This window comes from Mus pahari, chromosome 3 (genome assembly GCF_900095145.1).
Source record: "Mus pahari chromosome 3, PAHARI_EIJ_v1.1, whole genome shotgun sequence".
Classification (NCBI taxonomy): domain Eukaryota; kingdom Metazoa; phylum Chordata; class Mammalia; order Rodentia; family Muridae; genus Mus; species Mus pahari.
In genome coordinates, this window is record NC_034592.1 from 137,193,447 (window position 1) to 137,206,020 (window position 12,574).

Sequence of the window (12,574 nt, forward strand, 5' to 3'; positions counted from 1 at the left end):
AAAAAAAAAAAAAAAAAAAAAAAAAAAAAAAAAAATTCAAGGACAGCTCTAGCTTTGAACTCAGATCTACCACCAGCCTCTGCTTCCTGAGTGCTGAGATTAAAGGTGTTTTATACCACACTGCCTGGAAATCTAAAATTTTAAAAAGCATGACTTAATTTTGAATGTTGGCAGCTAAACTGGGATTTTTTTTAGCCAGATTTGTGTGGATTGGAGGTACATGTGAGTGACCTATGAAGTACAGTATTGTTTGGAAATGACATGGCTAAATAGGTAATGGGGTCAGAAATGGTAATCTATTATTGGAGCCCTTAGCCAGAGGCCTGGCTCTGGGTTTGGCACTTGCCTCCATAAAGAGAAAAATGATATAAATTATATACAAGAAAACTCATGATTTTGGCTCAAAACTGGAGACAAAGCCATACTTAATATGTCTCTGTTTTCTCCATAGAAGTGTTAAAATTTATAGAAAAGGTAAACAAAAGCCATGAAATAGGCTTATGTAGATTTATGTGGTTCTCATTGGATTGAACCAGGACAGGTGTCAGTCAGTTTTAATTCTATTTAGTTTTTGTTTATCCTAGTCAGGGCTTCTGTGCAGGGTGCCTATACTGTCAGCATGCTGTTTCTTACAGGGAGCTGAGGCTGAAAAAGCCAATTAAGACTTTTTAAATTTTGAGTGAGTTCTATTACAGAAAGAATGAAGCTAAGAGACTTGATAGATTAGGACAGATCACTCTCTTTTTGAAGGCTATACTCCCCTCTGCACAGTCACTGACATTTCTGCCCAAAAATCCCATGCACTTAATGCAATAGCATCTACCATGTGCTCCTTAGCCCAAGGTGTTCTCTTCCTTGAGCTTGTCTGTCTTCCAAGCAGGCTTTTTAACATTTACAAAAATTTTCCCCTGAGACAGTGTCTTATTTGCAGTCATGGCTGGCCTGGATCTAGCAGACGTTTTTAATTTTAAAAACTTACTTTTGAAAAGAAATGCCTGCTGACAGATTAGTAAGTGGATTGTTGATTGTTTGACCCATCTATGGCAGATCTTTTGGAAACAGTAGAGGAGAAGGTTAGATTAGACCTGTGGTTCGGGGCCCACCTATCAGAGACTCTGCATTTCAGTTATTTACATCACAGTTCATAACAGTAGCACAATTACAATTAAAAAGCAATAAAAGTCTTATGGCTGGAGATCCCTACAACCATAGGAACTGTATTAGGTCACAGTATTAGGAATGCTGAGAACTACTGCACTGTGTAGATCAGGCCAGCTTTAAACTCACATGCCTCTGCTTCCCAAGTGCTGGGTTTAAATGCATGTGGCACCACATCTGACTGCTTTATAAGGAGTTTAGTTTGGATTTTTTTCTGTCTCACTGGAATAGCATGGAACCTTTTACCTCACAAGAATGTCCTATGGACAGGGCATTTCAGGACATTTGGCCAGAGGCCAAAAGAGGCTGTCTAAAAGCCTGACCTGTCAGAAGTGTTGCAATGGTTCCTAATTAGGAATTGATCTATATGGGCTTGTAGCCAGACCTGGGAGACTCTGATTACCAGGAAATGTATCTAGTTACACTTGTTAGCAGGGTAGTTCTGAGAGTGTAGTCCTCTTCTGGGATCAGTAGCAGGCAGTGCTGCTCTGAATACATTGTAAAAACGGTTGGTGAACTTGTATCTTCCTTGGTTATGTTTTCCTCACTAGTTATAGACTACTTCAGATGGCAAAGTCACATTTAATACTTACTAAATGTTAAATAGTGGGTAAGCTTTTTCTTTTTTTTTTTTTTTTTGAGACAGGGTTTCTCTGTATAGCCCTAACTGTCTTGGAACTCACTCTGTAGACCAGGCTGGCTTTGAACTCAGAAATCCGCCTACCTCTGCCTCCCAAGTGCTGGGATTAAAGGCATGTGCCACCACTGCCCGACTTGCTTTTATTTTCTTATCTCCTTTTTAAGGTCTCTAAGGAATGAGCAGGCTCTACTGGAAGTGGAGTCTTTTGGGATCCGTGGTGGGCCTTCAGAGTGATGACCTGTTGAAGGAGGAGAAAAGGACTCTTCCTGGATATCTTGTTTAGCTGCCTGTGTTGTGTCAGACCCAGTTCTTCCTATTGTTGGTCATTCAATAAATATTTGAAGATTGTTGCCTATATATTAGAACTTTTGGTAGTACTAAGAATCCTAGATAACTTCATAATCTAGCATCATTCAGGGAAGGATCCTAACCATAGTAGATTGTATGTACTTTTTTTTTTTTTTTTTTTTTTTTGGAGGTTGTCTCATGTAGTCCAGGCTGACCTCAAACTCTTAATCCTTTTGCTGTACTTCCTGAGTCCTGGGATTATAAGCATATGCTACCATACTTGGCTCTTTCCTCTGTGTGTGTGTGTGTGTGTTTCTTTTTTCTTTTTTTGAACTCTTTGTAGACCAGGTTGGCTTTGAACTCACAGAGATCTGCTTGCCTCTGCCTCCTGGATGCTGCTATTAAAGGTGTGCACTACAGGCTTTACCTGTGATTTGAAGGAAAAGTAAGAATTAAGGTAGGGAAAGGCACCCCAGATCAAGGGACCAGAACAGACAAAAGCATAAAGATATGTTCAAGAACCCATGGTAAAAGAGTGGATCTTGGAGCAATTCTTAACATAGAACAAATCAGGATGAGCCCTTGCCCTTTGCCACATTTCAGTTGTTAGCTATTGGATGACAGTGATTGTAAGGCATATCCAGGTAGAGGAATAGTTAGATTTATTAGTAGGTACCAATTGAAATTTCTAGAATTCTGTAGAGGGAAGGAGGAAGGAAAGCTGAAAAACCAGCAGTCTTTTGGGCCAAGCCTGGCAGAGGTGCTGAGTTCTTGGCAGTGATTTGAAAATTTAGGCCTGGGCAAATTGATTGGTTTTTCTGGCAAAATTCCGTTCATTCCATATAGTCTGCCCCTCTTCTCTGTGCTTTTTATAAAAGAAATTAATGGAATCTGTTCAAAATACCTCTGAAATGAAATTACATTTTTAACTCTAATTACCCTAATTAAAACTTGACAGCTGTAATCCTGAAGTGGCAGATATAGTAAGAACCCCAGGCCTGTGGCAGGCTCAGTTACCCAGATGAAATGTTGTTCTGGTCTGGGCTTAGACAAAATTCTTTTGCTTTTCTCATTAGCAGCTTAGTCTTTGGTCCCACAGCTAGGGTAGCTGCAGTGGTGGGCTGCAGGCTTACCCTGGACATAACCTCTGGTTGTGTACCCTGAGGTGGTAGTCAAGATGATTGTTACCATACATATATATCTGATTCTTTTTTCTTAAGTTGAAATTGGGCTTAAGCTTTTGAGTGAAATTCTCTGCTTTGAAGACCAAAGAAATGGCACTTTTTAGAAGACTGTTGATCTAGGGTTAGATCTTGAACTAGGCTAAGTTTATGGTTAATATTATGGACGCTGTTTAGCCACCTGTAGTGGTGAGCCTGTAAACCTTACACTCTGGAGACTGATGGCAAGAAGATCATCAGGAATTTAAAGCTAGTCAAGTCCTACTTCAGAACAAACAAACAAAAAAAACAATCATAATTTGAGATTAGTAACAAAGTCTGAAAACAAGTCTCTTCACATAGTTCCAATTTCTCTAACTTTATAATATCAATGGGTGTGTAGTCTTAATTAGTTTACCTGGCTAGCCTCAGAAAGGTGAGGCTCATTTTAGGTTGAGGACGAGGTCTAAACCTATTAAGCCAACTAAAGAAACAATTGATATTACTGAGTCAGGAAGTCTGCTAGAATCAGAGAAGCCTGTTAAATAGACACTGGCTGCTACTTTTTATGCTAATAGAGATGTAGTTGAATAAGACATAGTCCCTGTTCCTGAGAACAGTAAAATTGTGGTGAGGCAGTGACAGGTAAAGAAGAGCTGAGCTGTTTGTATATGAAAAGATTATGCAGGGCAGAATAAACCTTACTCAGTGTTAGAAAGTTTGAGTGCTGTAATATACAAGGTACTGAAATGAAGTACATAGATATTTCAGATACAGGTTCTACTTTCAAGAGCACCTAGTAACTTAAGACAGGTAGGCTTATGAAAAGTTGATTGTAACACTCAATATGTGGATGATATGCTGGACAGATTTATCTGGAGAAGAGGCTGGTCAAGAAAAGTGTGAAAATTAAGTTTCCACTGATCATCCACAAAGATTTATCACAGCTCTTTTCATTTGTTCTTGAATAGGGAATAGCAGGGGAATGGAGAAAAGCACTATAGGTATTAGGAAATAGTTGGGCCAAAGTTAGGAGCTACTATGTGATGACAGTCAGTTGTGATTGGAGTAGTGTACAGGGAAAGAATATGGTAGATGATGAGGGTAGAGCTTAAACTTTACCCAGTAGGCAAGAAGAATTGAGTCCATTGAAAAGATACAGGGCTCAAATAGCAGTTTATATGATGTGTTCTCTGGTAGAAAGTAATTGGAGGCATTAGACTATTATTAGAATAAATGTCAGTAAACTATGATCATGGGCTGTTAAACAGTTATATACCCAAAGAACTTGTTTATCTGTGATTGCTTTTGCATTACAGCGATGCTGAATATTACAGGGATTTCTGCCATACCCCACAAAACCTAAAATTTTAGCTATCCAGCACTACACAGAAAAGGCTGTCTGAGCCAGGCACTGGTGATTTGTGAGAGAGGCAGACGGATCTCAGAATTTGAGGCCAGCCTAGTCTACTGATTTGTGAGAGAGGCAGACGGATCTCAGAATTTGAGGCCAGCCTAGTCTACTGAATGAGTTTCAGCACAGCCAGAGCTATACAAACTGCGTCATAAATAAATAAATAAATAAATAAAATAAAATAAAATAAAGGAAAGGTAAGAGGTAAGGTTGGCTGATATTTAAGTTAGTTATTTATATAGATTTTTGTAAGAAGAAAATGTTAGAACTTTAGCCTGAAATGGATTGGCAATATTAAAAGAAGTTAACATGATCTAACAGATAAAACTTGTCCTATATGCCTTTTAAGTTCGTAAAAAACCATCTTTGTTGCAATATCAGCATCATAGTTAGAAAGAAGTTTGATAAATAGGAAAATGCTGATGTGCTTTAATTAGCTGTGTAACCTTGGGCCAGTCATCTAACTGCCTAAAGGCTTAATATAGTAGTGGATATAATGTAGTAAGTCTTATCATCAGGCTGATCTTTCTTATGGAATTTTTTTTTTTTTTAAAAAAGGTTTATTTATTTTATATGAGTACACACTGTCACTCTTTCAGACACACCAGAAAGGGGTATCAGATCCCATTACAGATGGTTGTGAGCCACCATGTGGTTGCTGGGAATTGAATTCAGAACCTTCAGAAGAGCAATCAGTGCTCTTAACCGCTGAGCCATCTTTCTAGCCCATCTTAATGGAGTTTTTAAGTTTGAAGATCCTTCAGTTGGAAAGACATATGTCCTAGAAAATAGTTGGAGTTAGGTTAGGGATGTTGGGATGTGGTATTAGTCCAACATTTAATCCAGCACTTGGGAGGCAGTGGAAGGTGGACCTTTTTGAGTTCAAGGCCAGCCTAGTCTATGTAGTAAGTTCCAGGCCAGTCAGGGCTACATAGTGAAACCCTGTCTCAAAAAGAAGTTAGGTAGAGGGTTTGGTGACTGATAATGTCTGGAGGTATAGGGGAAGGGTTCATAGTAATTTCAAAATGCCCTGTATCCTTTTCTTCATTACTTCTGACATTTGTTGTAGCCAGACTGAAGTTGTTTCTACCCCTTAATTGCCAAAAACCAAAGGCTGGATTTATTCCTAATCAGAAACTAGCATAAACACTAATTGACATTTGTAATGTTAGCATCAGTTGTCAATGCAGGCATCTGACAGGAGAGCCTCAGTTGAAGAATTGTCTATCATTTTGACGTGTAGGCATTTTTTGTGGTAGATTGCATTATTAATTGATACAGGAAGGATCAGCCCACCACGAGCAGTACCATCATTAGATGGTCCTGGTCCTGAATAAGAATGTTAGTTAGATATGACTCAGCAAACAATGTTTCTCTATGGTTCTGGCCCTGAATACCTCAATGAATTGTGACCTGAAAGTATAACCAAATTAAGTCCTTCCCTTTTCTGAATGTTTTATCATAGCACAAAAGCTCACCTGAGAAAGGAGCAGTTCTAGGTAGGAAAAATCTATTTTGCTTAACATTTCAAGGTATACTCCCATCATGGAAAGGCATCACTGTGTTAGTAGCTCTTAGTAGAGCAGTAAGAGAGTGTAAATAACCAGACTAAATCTTAAGGCCCACATTAGTGACCCTCTTTTGAGTTAGTCTTCTCCTTCTGACAGTTTCAACTGCCAAAACAGTTACATAAGTTGAAGAGGATCAAGGTGAGGATTTTTTTTACATTTAAAAATGAAAAATAAAAAAAAAAATGAAAAATATATCCTGTACAACTTCAAAAAACCTTGTAAATCCAAAGTCTCACCTGAGCCATGAGAAACACATTCTTATTGTAAAAAGCAAAGTTATGTACTTCCAGTGTACAGTGTCACAAAGGAAGCAAAGTATTTCCATATTAAAGGTATTGATTTCAAGGATATGCAAGCAATGATTAGGCCCAAAGTAAGACTAAAACTTAGCAGGACAAATACCAAATCTTGCGATTCTATGTTTAATGTTGGGGTAATGATTTGTATTTTGCTTGACTTGAGTTTGCATTTTGCATATTTGTAAACCAGACCAGTAGGTGACACCAAGTTCTTCCAGCTTGAGATGTAACTTGGTCCTCTTGGATTACAACTGCTGCTTCTGTTCTTGATGGGCAGAAACCACTTTCCTAAGTGACAGACACTGTGGAGCAGGATTGTCTGGACTTTTCAATAGGCTGGGTCCTTGTTTATTGTTCCAGTGCAGAGCATAAGGTTTCTCATTAGCAGTGCTAATATTTTCAACAATTTATAGTCACTTTGCCCATATCTACCCTTCCTCAACTTTGACCAGATTCAAGTTCTTTTTCTCCTTTTCTATCTTTCTGCTTTACTTGATGTTTTCTCTCACTGTAAACCTAGGTAAATGTAACAAGCAGTAACCATACTAGCCTGAGTGTAACAATGTGATGAAATTTCTTCTACCAAATTAGTCTAGTCCCTTTGAATTCACCACATTCATGTTCTTAGGACTTGACAGAGGACAGTGAGGTGCTTTACTAGAATGAAGCATTAATAGTTTCTAGCTCATTCCTGATACTGATAGTTAAAATCTTCATTGTCAGTTTGGGATTTAGAGTCTCTGGGTGTTTATGAAGGTGTTTTCAGAAAGACATCATCAAGGAAGGATGTGGGTAGATAGCATCATTTCATAGGGTAAGGACCCAGACTAAATAAGGAAAAAGCAAGCTAAACAACAGGATCCATCTCAACCCTGCCACCTGATTATATAGTGTGTCTATTGCCTCCTGTTCCTGCAGTTATATCTACTCTGAAACTGTAAACCAAAATAAAAATTTTAAAATAGTAAAGTACATCTATTTATTAATTGAATGAACAATGGTAGGGGACAAGTTCATGGTGCAAGTGTGGAGGTGAAAGTCAGCTTAGCGCAGTTGGTTCCTATTTCAACTTTTGCGTGGGTTCTGGGGAATTGAACTTGAGTTATCAGGCTTGTAACAAGTAACTGCTTTGTCTACTGAACCATTCTGCTAGGCTTCCAGTCTTTACTATTTGCATGTTTTTGTTTTTGTTTTTGTTTTTTTTGGTCTTTCCAGTTTTTGCACTCTCTTTAGGATGGCTCTCCACAATGACCCAGTAAACTCCACTTATACCATTCTAGTTCTTTTTCCATATGCCTACTGCAAATCTTTTCCAAACTCCTGCAAACCACATGAGTCATGCAGGTTTAATGCAGCAGTGGTCCCATTTTGGGGTGCTGCTTTTTAAAAATATTTTTTATTATTTATGTGTATGTCTATGTATCTGCACGTACATATGCATGTGAGTAACCACAGAGGCTAGAAGAGGATGTTGGATCTCTTGGAGTCGTGCTAATAGGTGGCTATGAGCTGCTCATTTGGGTATTGGCAACTGAAACTTGGTCTTCTGGAAAATATCTTAACTGCTGAGATATCTCTCCAGCTATCACCAGCCCCCCCCCCTTTTTTTTTTTTGTTGCTGTCACCAAATAGCTGACAGAAAGTAACTTAAGAGAGGATGGGTATATTTTGGCTCATGGCTTTAGAGTACAGTCCATCATGGTAGGGAAGACCTGGTGGATTCTAGACTCCCTCCTACCTTCAGTTTGACATCAGCCAATTCATTTTATATCTTTGGTTCTTATAAAAGTGTACAGAGGGACACTTTGGGAGACTTGGGATTTCTCTTCAAGGGGTCAGTGACAAAGAACATCCTTTTTCCTTTTAACTTTTTTTTGGTTTTTCGAGACAGGGTTTCTCTGTGTAGCCCTGGCTGTCCTGGAACTCACTCTGTAGACCAGGCTGGCCTCGAACTTAGAAATCCACCTGCCTCTGCCTCCCAAGTGCTGGGATTAAAGGCATGTGCCACCAAGACCGGCTCCTTTTAACCTTTTGCTCAAAGTTTCCCTCCCCTTTCAATGTAGAGTATTAGTTTATGCTAGCACCTTCATGTGCTTGAAATTCACCACCTCTGCCTATGAAGATTGTAGCAATCTGTAGCTATTCTTCATAGCTAGAGTCTAGGAATAGGCAAAACTCCATTACTGGAGTGGAACCAGTCCTGGGAGGTAGATCCAGCTGTTCCTAGAGTTCAGCAAAACTGCTTCCAGAGTGGGTAGTTGTGCTTGCTGCCGCAAAACTGACATGAACTTGAAACCAACAGTCCCAGCTTCAGCACCGAGGGAACTCCATACTGATTGTATATTGCGGGAAGTTTGAATAATGTCAAAAGCACACTGGTTGGGAATATGGAGGCTCAGTGTGGTGTTGCCATTGACTTTGCTCTGGTTTTAGACAGATGCCCTACTAGCTCTGGTCTGACCTCCATCAGGTGGGACAGTCTTTCAGTGCAGCTTTCATCAGGGAGAGGAAAGCCATCTTCTGTTAGTCTCAACTGTACAGAGCACTGTCTGGCATGTGCTTTGGTGTGTTGATTTCTGATTATAAAGCCTTAGATTCTCCTAGCTCTAGAGGGGGAAGGGGAACTATCCAACTGTCTCATTAGCATGGAGAAAAGAAAACAGTAATTACTTGTGCCTCCCTTGATAATTTCTGCGGGTTGGTTCTTAGGGAAGGAGGAGGGGAAAACTGGAGACAGCTTCGGCTGAGAAAGGAGAAATGCTTTTAGTTCCCAGAATAAGCAAAGACAAGAATTTGCACATCTGTTGTATTCTTCGGACATTCCTCCAGGCAGGCTGGAGACTGCCTGGATTGAATTTCAATTTTTGTGGTATATATTATGTTCTTATTGTCTGTCATTAAAAAATTACCTGCTACCCATCAGGGTTTCTGTAATATGCCAGACACTCTGACACCTGCCTTTGTTGGGGAATAGGGTAGGATTTTGCTGGAACACTTTGTGACCTGGCTACATATTTATGTTATGAGGTCTTGAAGCAACACAGCATTTTGATTAATTTTTTTAGTCAAGGTAAGATATCTGTGTGAGTGGGAGGAGTCTTCTAAGAACTGTAAGACTGTAGTTGTTTCAAGGCTAATAAGAAAAGCAAGATTCATAGAAAGGTTGAGACAGCTTTGAAAGTGGGAGGTTAAAGACAGCTGGAACAGAACTAGTAAATGCATATGCAAGCTTGGCTACTTCATTAGCTGTTTTCTGAGTGCTAATCTTTGATTTTCTGTGTGAGCAGTTGGAAGCACTGATTGTAGCAATGTGGGTTGGAGGAGGCCCTCTGCTGGTGGGCGAGCATTGCTGGAGGGAGTTTGGAGCTAGTGATTCTCTTCTGTGGCTGGCTCTCTCTCCTGTCTTGGTTGCTACTCCAAAGACCAAGGAAACCCAGTCTTTTTTTTTTTTTTTTCTTCTTCTTTCCCTTCCCCAAGGAAGATTCCATTTCAGTACCACCTTTGAGGTAGCTTTGGGAGTCATTTACTGTAAACAACTAAGAGTTCTATAAAGATATACTATTTAAGCATTTGTTTACTAATATAGAAAATGATTAAGAAAACACACACACACACAAAGAAAATGATTGATTCTTAAATTTATAGTCTTCTACCCCTTAAAGTATTTCCTTTTTACCTCACTGAGCCTTTTGTTTGATTACCTCATCTTTATTGTTCGGGTTCTGTTGTTCCCATTATTTTATATTCCTGATTTAGTTTCCTTTGCTTCTAAGTATAGATTCCTGTTTTCCTTATTCTTTTGTAAATCTGTTTACTGTTTTTAGATGGAATATTCTAAAACAATAACATGTCTAAGGGAAGGGCAATTCTCTTCAGTCTCACTTGCAGTTAATTGAGCCATAGTAATGTGCTTCCCAGAAATTAGGACAGGATATATATGCAGGACCCAGTAAATGCTGGTTCTCAGAAAGGTCTCCATATCAGTGTATAAGTTCAGATATTTCATTTCAGGACAAGCCTACTTGTTAATAGTCTCAACCTCTAGCATGTAGTCTCAGGACTGGAGAAATGGCTTAGTGATTAAGTGTCTGAGAGCACTTGCTGCTCTTTTAGTCAGAGTAACACAATGAGGTCCCCAGCATCCACATCCAGTGGCTCACAACAATTTCTAACAGCTGCTCCAGGGGATTGGATACTCTCTGACCTCCATGGTGCCTGAACATATTTGACATTCATTCACATAAACTCACACAGAAACACATAAATAAAAATACATCATAATCCTTGGTGATTCTTATTTTTGTGTGTCTGTGTTAAGATTTTTCTTACTTTTGTTCATGTGTGTCTGACTGTTTGTGTGAGTGGATACCCTATGTGTGGCAGGTTCACAGAGGCCAGAAGAGAGCCTTGGAGCCGCACTTGACAACTGTTTATGAAATGTCTGATGTGGGTGTTAGGAACCAAATGGGTCCTCTGGAAGAATAGCAAGTACTATTAACCACTGAACCATCTCTCAAATAAAATCAATCTTTAATTAAAGGGGTGGGGGTGGGGAGAGCAGTAAGATGATGATTCAGTGGGTAAAGGAACTTAACTGCCAAATGTGATAACCTGAGTTTAATAACTGGTTCCCACATAGTGGGAGGAAAGAACTGACACCTGCAAATTGTCCTCTGACCTCCACATATGTACCATAGCATGCTCATGTGTAAGATACCTCCATACCCACATAAATAAATAGTGGGGGAAAAAGATGGTGGTCCAGTATGGTAAAAGCCTCGTATTATGGTTTGAAAGTAAAATGTCACCTGTAAGTTCATGTGTATGAATTCTTTGTTCTGTAGCTGGTTGTGCTATTTTGGAAGGGTGTGTATACTTTTGGAGATGGAGCCTCCCTAGAGGAAGTAGCTTACTACGGGAAGGCCTTGTGTCTGTTTCCTGTCTGTTCTCTGCTTCCCGACCAATGTGCTGTTATGCTCTCATCCCTCCCCATGGTGGACTCTGTCTCTCCTTATTTCTAATATTTTCTTATTAATTTGTGTGTGTACAAGTGTGTGTGTTGGTCAGAGGACAACCCTCTTAGTGTTGGTCAGTTGCTGAGTCCTGTTTTTTGGGTCCTGTGGATTGAACTCATAAAGTGCCTTTATCCACTGAACCATTCTGCCAGTTCTGTATCCCCTGTCTGTCTGTCTGTCTGTCCGTCCGTCCGTCCGTCCGTCCGTCCATCCATCCACCTTCTCCCCCTCAACCCTTTTCCCCCACCCCCAAGATTTACTTATTTTATGTGAGAATGTTTTGCTTGCATGCATGTCTGTGCACTGTGTGTGCGCTTAGGTCAGAAGAGGGCTTTGGACTGGAGTTATATCACTTATATCATTTGTGTGTCACCATGTGGGTATTAGGAATTGAACCCTGGTCCTCTGCAAGAACCAGTGCTCTTAACCTCTGAGCCATCTCTCTAGTCCCCTGTATTCCCACCCCCCTCCTTTTTTAATTTTAATTTTATTTTTTGGTTGTGGTGGTAGATTTGAAACAGTTTCACTGTTTAACAGCCTTGGCTGACCTGGAATTAGTTCTGAGATCAAGCTGGCCTTGAACTCACAGTGGTCTACTTGCTGTGATTAAAGTTGTGCACTGTATCACCACTCGGCAAGTTTCTTTTTAAAAACAGATATTTTCATTTTATGTGTATCTCTGTCTGTCTGTCTGTCTGTCTGGTATGTGCTTTGTTATTGCAGAGGTCAGAAGAGGGCATTAAAGTCAAATGAACTTGAGTTACTACTGGTGGTTGTAAGCTGCTTTATGGGAACTAAATGCTGAGCCTCTGCAAAAGCAGCAAGTGCTGAACCATCTCTCCAGCCTCCTTAAGTGGCTTTTGTCATAGAAAAGTGACTACAGAAAAGTAATTAATATCTTTGTGAACTTTTTCTTTTTTCTTTTTTTTCTTTTTTTTTGGTTTTTCGAGACAGGGTTTCTCTGTATAGCCCTGGCTGTCCTGGAACTCACTCTGTAGACCAGGCTGGCCTCGAACTCAGAAATCCTCC

At 39.7% G+C, this 12,574-nt stretch overlaps 1 protein-coding gene across 6 annotated transcripts in view; it reads left to right on the forward strand.

Moving 5' to 3' along the window:
- Raly (RALY heterogeneous nuclear ribonucleoprotein) overlaps nt 1–12,574 on the forward strand; it is an 85,163-nt gene that overhangs the window by 23,578 nt on the left and 49,011 nt on the right. The window lies entirely within an intron of this gene.